This window comes from Neofelis nebulosa, chromosome 3 (genome assembly GCF_028018385.1).
Source record: "Neofelis nebulosa isolate mNeoNeb1 chromosome 3, mNeoNeb1.pri, whole genome shotgun sequence".
Classification (NCBI taxonomy): domain Eukaryota; kingdom Metazoa; phylum Chordata; class Mammalia; order Carnivora; family Felidae; genus Neofelis; species Neofelis nebulosa.
This window is the reverse complement of record NC_080784.1, coordinates 151,377,021-151,389,238: the sequence shown is the minus strand read 5'-3', so window position 1 is coordinate 151,389,238 and position 12,218 is coordinate 151,377,021. Positions and strand designations below refer to the sequence as shown.

The window sequence follows — 12,218 nt, the reverse complement described above, 5'->3', positions numbered from 1 at the left end:
ATACTCCTTTATTTGGGCCACCCCAGCAACTTGCACATGAGGCTGTTATAGCAATTATCACACCCGTTTACAATTGTGGCTTTCTCACTGTAGACTGTGAGCTATATGATGGTAGGGAGTGTGTCTGATTCATCTTTGTATTTCCAGTGTTTGGAACACTGCCTGGCCCACAGTAAACACTCAATGCATGTTTGATGAATTATGGTGAAAATCCATGAATGAATAAATGAATTAAAAATGAGCAATATGGTAAAGGGAAGAAGAGAATAGCACATTGTTTTGTTTTATCTGCAAATCTTATTGCAAAGTAGAAGTAGAAATCCTTTGAGGCACCTGGGTGGCTCAGTTGGTTAAGTGTCCGACTTTGGCTCAGGTCATGATCTTGTGCCCCGTGAGTTGGAACCCCATGTTGGGCTCTGTGCTGACAGCTCAGAGCCTGGAGCCTGCTTTGGAGTCTGTGTCTCTAGCTCTCTGCCCCTCTACCACTCAACTCTATCGCTCTCAAGAATAAATGAACATTAAAAAAATTAAAATTTTTTCCAAAAAGTAGAAATCTATGGGAATATAAAGCAAGGTGGGAGGCAGAAGACTCTAGTGGTGACCCCCCTTTTGTATTGTCATTCCAAGGGTTTGGATCAGTTTTGAGTTATGTCACTTACGATTTCACTAAGCTTCTCTGAATTCATTTTATTTTCCTGTATCAAGTAACCTGGAGAAAAATATGATTTTAAGGTCTGCAACAATTTACATAAGTGTCCCCTGAAATTTTGAACTGTACACATAATGGCAGTAGGGGAAAGGATCAGGATTCTGTCATATCAGACAGATATAAGAAAGTACTAAGAATCTGTTCAAACTAGTTGTTATTGTTAACAAGCCTATCATCTCCTGAGGAGTTGACCTCTGTTTAAAAATGGATACAGGGGGGCGCCTGGGTGGCGCAGTCGGTTAAGCGTCCGACTTCAGCCAGGTCACGATCTCGCGGTCTGTGAGTTCGAGCCCCGCGTCCGGCTCTGGGCTGATGGCTCGGAGCCTGGAGCCTGTTTCCGATTCTGTGTCTCCCTCTCTCTCTGCCCCTCCCCCGTTCATGCTCTGTCTCTCTCTGTCCCAAAAATAAATAAAAAAAAAAAACGTTGAAAAAATTAAAAATAAAAAAATGGATACAGTACAGGATTGATGTGACCACAAACAATAGTTTACATGTACTAAAGTCCATACTACACAGTATGCATTGACCCAATTCCTTTGTTTAAACCTCACACCATCTTAGGAGTAAAGTATTTTTAAAATTCTCATCACCCTCATTTTGAAGATAAAAAAAAACTGGATGAGGACACTTAAGTACACTGGTCTGAGGTGGCATAGGAAATGCTGATTCTGGCATTTGAACTCAGGGAATCTGGCCCTAGATCTGGTGTTCTCAAGTATATTAAGTAACACTGACAACTTGAGCGATTTATATAGCTGATGACAGACGTTCAGGTTGGTGGAGGTAGAGAGGTCCTGGGGCAAGCAACTTTTAAAGAAGACCTCAAATACATCTTTTATATCCTGAATCTAAACCTTATAAAAGATCATCTCTTGGGAGGTTGCTTTTTTTTTTCTGCTTCTGAAAAATTGTTCCTTTTCAGACACCTAATCATTATTGTAAGCAAATTCTAGAGAAAATTAACTTATGTTTATATTTTTCTGAGAACTCAGTAATACTACATTTAGTCCAAATTACAAAAACAAATTGTATCCTTCCCTTTTCATGTCCAAATCAAAGAATAGTTGTTGTTGTTGTCGTTGTTTTTTAGAGATTGTTCTATTTAAAACAAGATAGAGTTTAAGCTAAAATGGGGGGAAAGTTCACCTTAAAATCAGATCCCACTTGTAGTCCTTGGCTTGAACTCCAGCATCAAAAAACAAAATGACGTGTTTGAAACAATACGTGTGACTCTGACTAATAGGACATCCAGTTACTATCTTTCACAAGCTTGAGCTTGCACCTTCCCTCTGGCTGGGAACTGCATTCAGATTAAGTCCTCATAAAGATCAGTAGTTACTGGATGCCACCTAGGGAATCCCTTTCCAGGTCCACCCACGAAAATAAGTCAGGCAAGTTTAAAGATTTTCTGCTACTGTCAGGGGAATATATAAGAACAGAGGGTGAATACACCAATAAAACAAATCCTTTGTCCCTTTCCTCTCCAAGAAAACTTCCTCTTAGCTTAAAAGAATTTTCCCTTCCTCTGAACTCCTAGAATACCTTTCATTCACATCATATATATTTGACAATTACATTCAGTACTGTGGAAGCTTTCATATTACCAAATCATCTTCTTGTCTAATTTTTCAATTTGTATTCTTTTACACGCACAGAATTTTATACATAAACTATATTATAAACTACAATAAGCAAAAAACTGTGCTATTCAAATCTTGGCATTCTTCATAGTCTTACACAAAATAGGTACACAATAACATTTTCATTAACTGATTGATTCTCCAGCTGTGGTTAATCATAAACAACAGTGTGAAGAAAAAAAATGCTGGCGTTTGCATCTCTTCATGTCTTTTTCACTATATTCTGTCCCCTTCCTTTTTTTTTCTCATTTACTTATTCATTCAACACAATGGATCAAGAGTTTTCTATGTGTAAGGCACTGTGACAACACTGGATAAAAATTAGTAAATGAGGTACCTGGGTAGTTCAGTTGGCTGGGGTTCAACTCTTGATTTTGGCTCAGGTCATGATCTCACAGTTCATGAGTTCAAGCCCCACATCAGGCTCTGTGCTGACAATGCGGAGCCTGCTTGGGATTGTTTCTCTCCCTCTCTCTCTGCACCTCCCCCTTGTGCTCACTCTCTCTCTCTCACAATAAATAAACATTAAAAATTAGTAAATAAAAAGTTATGGTCCCTGAACTCATAGAATAGAGGGACAGCAATAAGCAAAAATAAATTAATTACAAGAGGCAACTCATATAGTTAAGTAAGATAGTTTTATGGTTGGAGGGTCTATAATATGTAAGGGTTTTCCAAGGAGGGACATTTAAGTGAAATCTAAAAAATCAGAAAGAGTAAGCAAGAGCAAGATCATGGGACAATCTTCCAGGTAGAAGAAATTGAATGTGCAGAGCATCCCCCACCCCTCAAAAAAAAAAGTCAATATGATAGAGAACAGTGAGAAAGGAGGAGTGTAGAAATTGGAGGAATAGTCAGAAGCAGAGCATTAAGCTCCTTAGACAACTTTGTAAAAAGTTTGGTTTTTATTATAAGTACATAAAATGACTTATTCTAAGCCACTTATGAAATTTTAACCAAAATAAAACCTATCGTATGGGGTTTTTAGTTTTTTTATTTTATTTATTTTGAGAGAGACAGAGACAGTGTGAGTGGGGGAGTGGCAGAGAGAGAGGGAGACAGAGACTCCTCTGCAGGCTCCGCACTGTCAGCACAGAGCCTGATGGGGGCTCAAACTCATGAAACCATGAGATCATGACCTGAGCCTAAACCAAGAGTCGGACACTTAACCAACTGAGCCACCCAGGTGCTCCTATAATGTGTTTTTAACATCTGGTTGCTATGTAGACAGATATTAGAGGGAGCCTGAGCGGAAGCAATGATTATGGTGAGCTGGCTATATGAATGATTATCTAGGTCCAGGATAGAGATAGTGAATTAGAAGTAGAAACATCAAATGTGAATGGATTAGACATGAAGATAAGGAAAAATAGTATTCTAGCAACTAGATGGACAGTGATGCCATTTGTTGAGTGGAAAAATGTAGGAAAGAGAGAGTGAGAAGGCAACAACTTTCAAAAACTGGATTTAGTTATAACTTCAAGATGCCTGTGAGAAATCCATGTGGAAATGTCAAGTAGACCATTGAACGTACAAGTCTAGGGTTCAGAGATATCTGGGTTAGAGATAAAAATTTTTAGATTAGAGTTATTGTATACCCATTGGTACTTCCCCTTTTTTTTTCTGCTAAGAGATCCCTGCTTGCCTACAGAGAACTCATTCCATATGATCCAGTTGAAATTAAACTTGCCCCTTCTCCCACCTAACACAAGGTGGCACAGGTTTACTCTCATGGTCACAGTGATTAGTGAAGGGTTGAGGAGGTATTCCAACTTTAGCCAACTATATTGATTCTTCAAAATTTCCTTCAAGGACTATTACGGAAAAATTTCTTTTCTTGCTTCAGTTAATAACCTGGTAACATGTGAATATAGAATAAATGTAAGCTATTTTGTCTGCCACATGGAGAATAATAATAATAGCTTGAAGACACTGTTTGAGCCTCTGAATCCCACCATATCTGAAGTCAAATGAATCTCTAGGTTCTCCCACAGTCTTCTCTCCCTCCCTTCCTCCTTTCCTTCCTTCCTTCCTTCCTTCCTTCCTTCCTTCCTTCCTTCCTTCCTTCCTTCCTTCCTTCCTTCCTTCTGTTTGACTTGTTAATTGGGTTTCTGGTACTTTCTACCCAAAGTGTTCCATTTATTATGGGAATAGGAATTAACAGAGCAACAGAAGAAGAAGAAGCAAAGTCAGGATCATGTCTCAGATGATCTGGAGGCCTAGCCAATGGGAATTTTTTTTTTTAATTTTTTTTTTCAACGTTTATTTATTTTTGGGACAAAGAGAGACAGAGCATGAACGGGGGAAGGGGCAGAGAGAGAGGGGGACACAGAATCAGAAACAGGCTCCAGGCTCTGAGCCATCAGCCCAGAGCCTGGCGCGGGGCTCGAACTCACGGACCGCGAGATCGTGACCTGGCTGAAGTCGGACGCTTAACCGACTGTGCCACCCAGGCGCCCCATCCAATGGGAATTATATGTCTATAATCACTTACACGCAAATATTTTTTTCCCTCTTTCTTAAGGAGTTTCTTAAGAAGCTGAAATCACTTACAGATGATGAATTGTGGTAAAAGATGAAATGTAGCATACTTGTTCCCTATCTAAACTGCATTTACTGGGAAGGTGTACTCATAATCCAGCTTCTAGAAATATTGATTGGGAACAGTTTACACCTGTATTTCTCCGGAGGCCTGCCTTGTCTAGCCTGAGCACCTCACTTATTGATGTCTGGGAGCTTATGCTCCACCTTACCTGGACAGCTCTAATTGGTATAACATAAATAGCCCAACCCTCTTACCTCTGGGTGCAATCACCTGTGAAGTAATTTAGTAATAATCTTTTGGATTATTCTGAGCATTGATTTTCAAAGTGAAGCTAATGATTCATAGAGGATGTGAAAAATATTAGAACTTCTATTTATATTTATTTTTCAATTAAAAAAAAAAACAAGTTTTCAGAGCACTGGCCCTAAGGTGTGGAATCTTTCCAAGAGTGCACTGATTAATTATCTAACATCTCCAAGGGGAAAGTGAAGATCAGTCTGTGTTAGAATATCTAGCTGAGTGCTAGTCTTAGAAAAGGTACACAGTAATTCCTTGCTGCATTGCATTGAATTAAATAGTCACTCTTCAGTGACTTTTTAACATAATTAAACTAGCAATTCTTAGAATGAAAACAATTATCTTGTTTTAATTACTATATTAGTTATTTTTTAAACTCTGCCAAAAACAATGGAGCACACGTCAAAATATAAATCTGTTTTCTAAACAAAACAGTTTTGTGGCAAACCCTACCACACATCTTGCTCTGGCATTTCAGATGGGCCTTGGGGCAGAGAATGACACTAGAGAAAATAACTATCTTATTTTTTTTTTTTTTTGCTGAACCTAATATCGGAGCACCTAAATATATAAAATAAATATTAACAGAAATGTAGGGAGAAATTAGCAGCAATACAATAATAATTTCAATAACCCACTTGACACACTGACTAGATCATTCAGTCAGAAAATCAATGCAGAAACAGAGCTGAACACAATAAATTAAATGACCTAAAAGACATATACAGAACATGCCCTACAATAATAGCAGAATACACATTTTTCTCAAGTATGCATGGAACATTCTCTAGGATAGATCATATGTTAGACTATAATCAAATTTCAATAAATTTAAGAAGATTGAAATATCAGTTATCTTTTCTGATCACAATGGTATAAACCTAGAAATCAATAACAATAGGAAAATAAGAAAATTCACAAATATGTGGAGATAAAACAACACATTCCTGAGTAAGCAATAAATCAAAGAAGAAATCAAAAGCAAAAACATCTTTAAAAAAGCAAAAAAAAGCAAAAAAAAAAAAAATCTTGAGACAAATTGAATATTGATACACAACATATCAAAACTTAAGTGATACATAAAAAGCAATTATAAGAGGGAAGTTTATAGTGATAAACACCACATCAAGAAAGAAGAATCTACAATAAAAAACCTAACTTTATACCTCAAGGAACTAGAAAAAATAAACAAATAAAAACTAAGCCCAAAGTTAGCAGAAGGAAGGAAATAGATCAGAGCAGAAATAAATGAAATAGAGACCATAAAAATAATAGCGAAGATCAATGAAACCAAGAATAGGCTTTTGGAGAAGTTAAACAAAATTGACAAACCTTTAGTTAAACTAAGAAAAAAAGAGAGAAGACTCAAATAAATAAAATCAAGAATGGAAGAGGAGACATTACAACTGATACACAGAAATAAAAAGGATCGTAGGAGACTGCTATGAACAATTACAAGCCAAAAATTGGATAACATGGAAGAAATAGGTATATTCCTGGAAACATGCAACCTATCAAAACTAAGTCATGAAGATACAGGAAATCTTTAAAGACCAATAACATAAAGGAGACTGAATCAGTAAACAATAATCTTGCGACAAAGAAAAGTACAGGACTAGATGGCTTTACTGGTGAACTCTACCAAACATTTAAAGAAGTAATACCAATCACCTCAAACTCTTCCAAAAAATTGAGCAGGAAGAAATACTTCTAAACTAATTCTATGAGGCCAGCATTACCTGATACCAGAACCAGAGAAGACTATAGGAAAAGTACAGGCTAATATTCCTGATGAAACATAGATGCAAAAACCCTAAACAAAATGCTAGCAAACCAAATTCAACAACACATAAAAGGATCATACACCATGATCAAGTAGGATTTATCCCTGAAATACAAGAATGGTTCAACATAAGTACATTGATAAATGTAACACACCACATTAACGGAATGAAAAATAAAAATCATACGATCATCTTAATGAAGACAGAAGAAGCATTTGATAAAATTCAACATCCTTTCATGAGTAAAAACTCTTAACAAATTAGGCATGTAACTTAACATAGTAAAGGTCATATATGACAAGCCCACGGCTAACATCATATTCAGTGGTGAAAAGCTGAAAGCTTTTCCTTTAATCAGAAACAAGACAAGGATGTCCATTCTCACCACTTCTGTTCAACCCAGTGCTGAAAATCCCAGCTATTGAAGAAAACAAAAATCCCAGATAAGAGAAACAAATAAAAGGCATCCAAATCAGAATCGAAGAAGTAAAATTCTCTTAACAAATGACATGATCTTACAGTAGAAAACCCTAAAGATTACACATGTTTCCTCCCCACACACCTCACAAACCTGTTAGAACTAATCAATGAATTCATTGAAGTTGGAAGATACACAATCAAACTACAAAAGTCAGTCACATTTCTATACACTAATAATGAACTATCTAAAAAAGAAATTAAGAAAATAATATAATTTTCAATAGCATCAAAAACAATAAAATATGTACTAGTAAACTAGTAAACTTAACCAAGGAGGTGAAAGATTTGTACACTGAAAATGATAAAACATTGATAAAAGAAATTGAAGAAGACACAAATGGAAAGATATCTTGTGTTCATGGATTAGAAAAATTAGTATTGTTAAAATGTCCATTCTACCCAAAGCAATCTACAGATTCAATATAATACCTATCAAAATTACAATGGCAATTTTCCACAGATAGAAAAACAATCATAAAATTCATATTGAACCACAAAAGACCCTGAATAGCCAAAGCAATCTTGAATAAGAACAAAGCTGAGGGCATCACACTTCTTGAGTTCAAATTATATTACAAAATTATAGTAATCAAAACAGTATGATACTGGCACAAAACCCAATATGTAGACCAATAGAAAAGAATAGACTACCCAAAAATAAAACCATGCATATATGGTCAACTAATCCTTGGCAAGGTCACCTAGAATACAAAATGGGGAAAGTATAATCTCTTCAATAAATGGTCTTAGGAAAACTGGTTTTTCACATGCAGAAGAATGAAATTAGATTCTTATCCTACTCCATATACAAAATGGATTAAAGTCTTACATTTAAGACCTGAAGCCATGGAACTCCTAGAAAAAAAACATGGAGAAAAAGGCCCTTGACACTGGTCCTGGCAATGATTTTTTGTATATGACACCAAAATCAGGTAAATAAATAAATAAATAGATAAATAAATAAATAAATAAAATAAGCCAAAAATAAACAAGTGGGATTACATTAAATTAATAGCTTCTGCATGGCAAAGGAAACCATCAACAAAATGAAAAAGCAACCTATGGGATGAGAGAAAATATTTGCAAATCATATAGTCGATAAAGGGTTAATATCCAAAATATAAGCAATGACAAAAAAAAGAGCTTTTACTATTAAATCTAACCAAAGATGAATAAGACCTTTAAGAAAAACACTTTAAAGCTTTATTGAAATATAGTAAATATGGGTAAATAAATGAAGATATCAATTATTTCTCTAAATCTCTCGATTTGAAGCAATCTGAATAAAAATCCCAATATAAATGTTTGTATGTGTGCATATGTGTGTATTATTTGATATGAAAAGAAAAGGGTTAAGAATAACTAAGACATACCTGAAGAAGATGGTGATAAATTCAGGTGTACTGGGTTGAATGATGCCCCCCTAAAAAGACATGTCTAAGTCTGGGAACATGTGAATGTGATCTTATTTGGTAGAATCTTTGCAGATCCTATGTTAAGGATTTCAAGATAAAACCAATGTGGTTTTATCCAGGAAAACCCTGAATCTAATGATTTTAATTTAATAATCCAATGCCTTTATTGGAGTGGAGAAGCACAGAGCAAAAGGTCAGGTGAAGATGGAAACACAGATCGCAGTTATGTAGCTATGTCAGGGAATGCCTGAACCTACCAGAAGCTGAAAGAGGCAAATAAAGATTCTTCCCTAGAACATTTCAAGGAACCCAGCCCTGTTAATACCTTGATTTCAGATTTCTAGCCCCCATAACTGTGAGAGAATAAATTTCTGTTATTTTAATCCACTAGTTTTTGGTAATTTGGTACAGCAACACTAAGAAACTAATATAACCAGTATCAACACTTACTGTCAAACTGCAGAGGTTAAAACATTGTGATACTGACACAATGCAAAACAAGCTGATTGATGGAACAGATTAGAGAGCCCAGCAACATCCAGATTCACATATGGAAACTTGATTTGTGGCAGAAATGGCATGGCATATCAGCCAAAAAAAAAAAAGACTGCTCAATCAGTGGTGCTAAGAGAACTGCTTACTCATATGGGGGGGGGGGGGGGGGTTGAAATGAAATTAAATCTCTAAATCAAACACATATGCAAATATCAACTCCATGTAGAATGAATGCTTAAATGCAAAAAGGAAAAAGGATTTTTTTGACAGTGACATCAGTATCAGAAAGGATTTCTTTTACAAACACAAAAGGCACTAATAACAAAAGAATGATGTACGTAACTATATTAAAACTGAGAATACTGTTCATTAAAATATGTTATAAAGAAAATGAAAAGACAAGCCACAAAATGGAAGAAAGGATTGAATTGAAAGAATTTTTCAATAATATAATGAACAAAGTATTCATTTCCCAAAAATGTTTCTAAGAAAAAATTAAAAACCAAAAATACAAGAAGACATGGTCATATTACACTGTATGTTAACTAAAAAAAAAAGAAAAAAAAAAGAAAAGTAATGGGAAAAAAATCATGAGTAGATATTTATAAAGGACAAAATACAAATGGTTGCTAACCACTGGTGAACCTTATTAATAATCAGGAAAATGCAAATTAAATCCACAATGAGTTACCATTTTATACAGATACCAGTTTGGCAAAAGTCAATTTTGTAGAAAATTTTGGTGAGTAGGAAGGGCAAGATGAACTCTCATGCCCTGCTGGTGGTGGTGTAAATGTCTACAAACCCCCTGGAAAACCATTGATAAAAATCTGCTAAAGCTAAGTATTAGCATTACCTATAACCCAGCAAACCATCTGCTTGGTTCATGACCTACGGGAGGCTTTTGCACATGCACTAGGAGTACATGCGCTAAACTGAAAGGATGTTAATTAGCTGCATTATTCAGAATTACAAAGTAACTCAAATGTTTGTCAATTGCAGAATGAATTAATAATTAGTAGTATATTCTTTTTAGGGCATTCTACACTGAAGTGAAAATAAATGAGCTATAGCTACATGCATCAAAATGGGAAAAATCTCAAAAATATAATGTTGAGTGAAAGAATGAAATCACAGAAGGATATAATATGATTACATTTACATAAAGTTCAAAAGAGGTAAAATTGCATACTATGCTATTTGAGTATGCATAAATAGGTGATAAAACCACAGAATGATTAAATCCAAATTCAAAATAGAAATGTTTAACTATGAAGAAGAGAGAGAGAGAAGAACATATAGAGGTTTCAGAAGTACTGATAAAGTTCTGAAAATTGGTGGTGGGTTCTTGGATATTCTTTGAAATGTTTTACACACTTTTTAAAGTATGATGATATCCCAACAAAAATGAATGAAATATCAAATATCAAATACCAAGACACATCATTATGAAATTTTAGAAAACAAAAAATAGAGTACAAAATCTTCTAGAGAAAGAAGACATTTCCTTAAAAGAAACACCATCTCTCATCAGCTGCATGTGATAGAATAAAAAAAATGAAGCAAGGTTTCAGATGGTCTGAAGAGAAGTGATTTTCAATTTAAAGTTTTATATTCGAACTGTTGCTTGAGTGGAACATAGGACTTTTTTCCAACATAAAGTAATTCATAAATGTTACCTCCCATGCACTTTTTTCTTAAGGAAGGTGCTTGAGGACATAACCCACCATATCAAGGAAAATATGGGATTCAAGAAGCAATGGATCTCACATGCTAGAGCAGTCCTGTTTTGACCCAGGTTACCTCTCTGAAGTGGACCTAGAAAGCAACCAGTTCAAATTGAAGCAGAAAGCACAAAGTTTTGAGAAGAATGAAAGAAATAAAGAAATATTGAGACTTTGGACATATCTGAAGACATAGCAAAATGGTGGAGAACTTTAAAAAAATAAGTGAGTTGTATTTAAATTGCTTCTGGGAGCATTCTTCTTTGAATAGCATAAAAATTGCTGCAACATGATTATAAAAAACACTTGTTAAATGACAAACACTATTTAAACAACTATGGAAATGAAAAATACTTTCATTGGTTTTCAATAGTTAGAATCAACCTACATATAGATAAATAACTAAATAAAATGCAAATACTTTCCTACATTGTTAATAATTCAGAGAAAGGAAAGTAAAATGAGTGAAGGGTTGGAGTGCTAAGGTCATCTTTTAATTGAGCTAGTATTTACAGCTAATCATAAATAATCATACGAATTCAATCTCCTTTCTACAGAGCTATTGCTCTGTTGTTCCAGAATAACTCTCCTAAGCATTAAGGAGTACACTTTAAGCTAATATACTGGGTTTTGCTAAACAAATCTGTGGTCTCCGTGGACATGCTTTTCATGGGACGAAAAATAGAAGACTATCCTATTTGACTTTCTACTAGGATAGGTAAAGATCTAGCTTGTCTTATATACTTTAAAAATTAGACATGCCTGGATAAATGTGTAAATTTTCAAGGTAAACCAAAATATTTGAGGGGCAGAACTAGATTTGAGATTGGCATCAAAAATTGCCAACATACATCCTCGTATGTGATGCTTTACATAATTTTAAAAGCAAAATAAACAAAATGATAAGGCAAAATGGCAATCCTACATTCTTATGTTGAAAAAGATTATGGAAAATGAACCAGGAAAGAAAATCAAGAGTTAAAAATAGGAAGACCATCTATTTGACTCATCAGGTTTTTTTGTTGTTGTTGCTAATTGGTGGCCTACTGTAATCTACATACGTTTAATGGTACATAACATTATTCTAAATATTTTACATATATTAAGTGATTTAATCCTCATAACCATA

General features: G+C 34.8%; 1 protein-coding gene across 3 annotated transcripts in view; it reads right to left on the bottom strand.

Moving 5' to 3' along the window:
* Window positions 1–12,218, bottom strand: part of TMPRSS11F (transmembrane serine protease 11F) — a 91,891-nt gene that overhangs the window by 22,422 nt on the left and 57,251 nt on the right. The gene's annotated exons all lie outside the window — the stretch shown is intronic.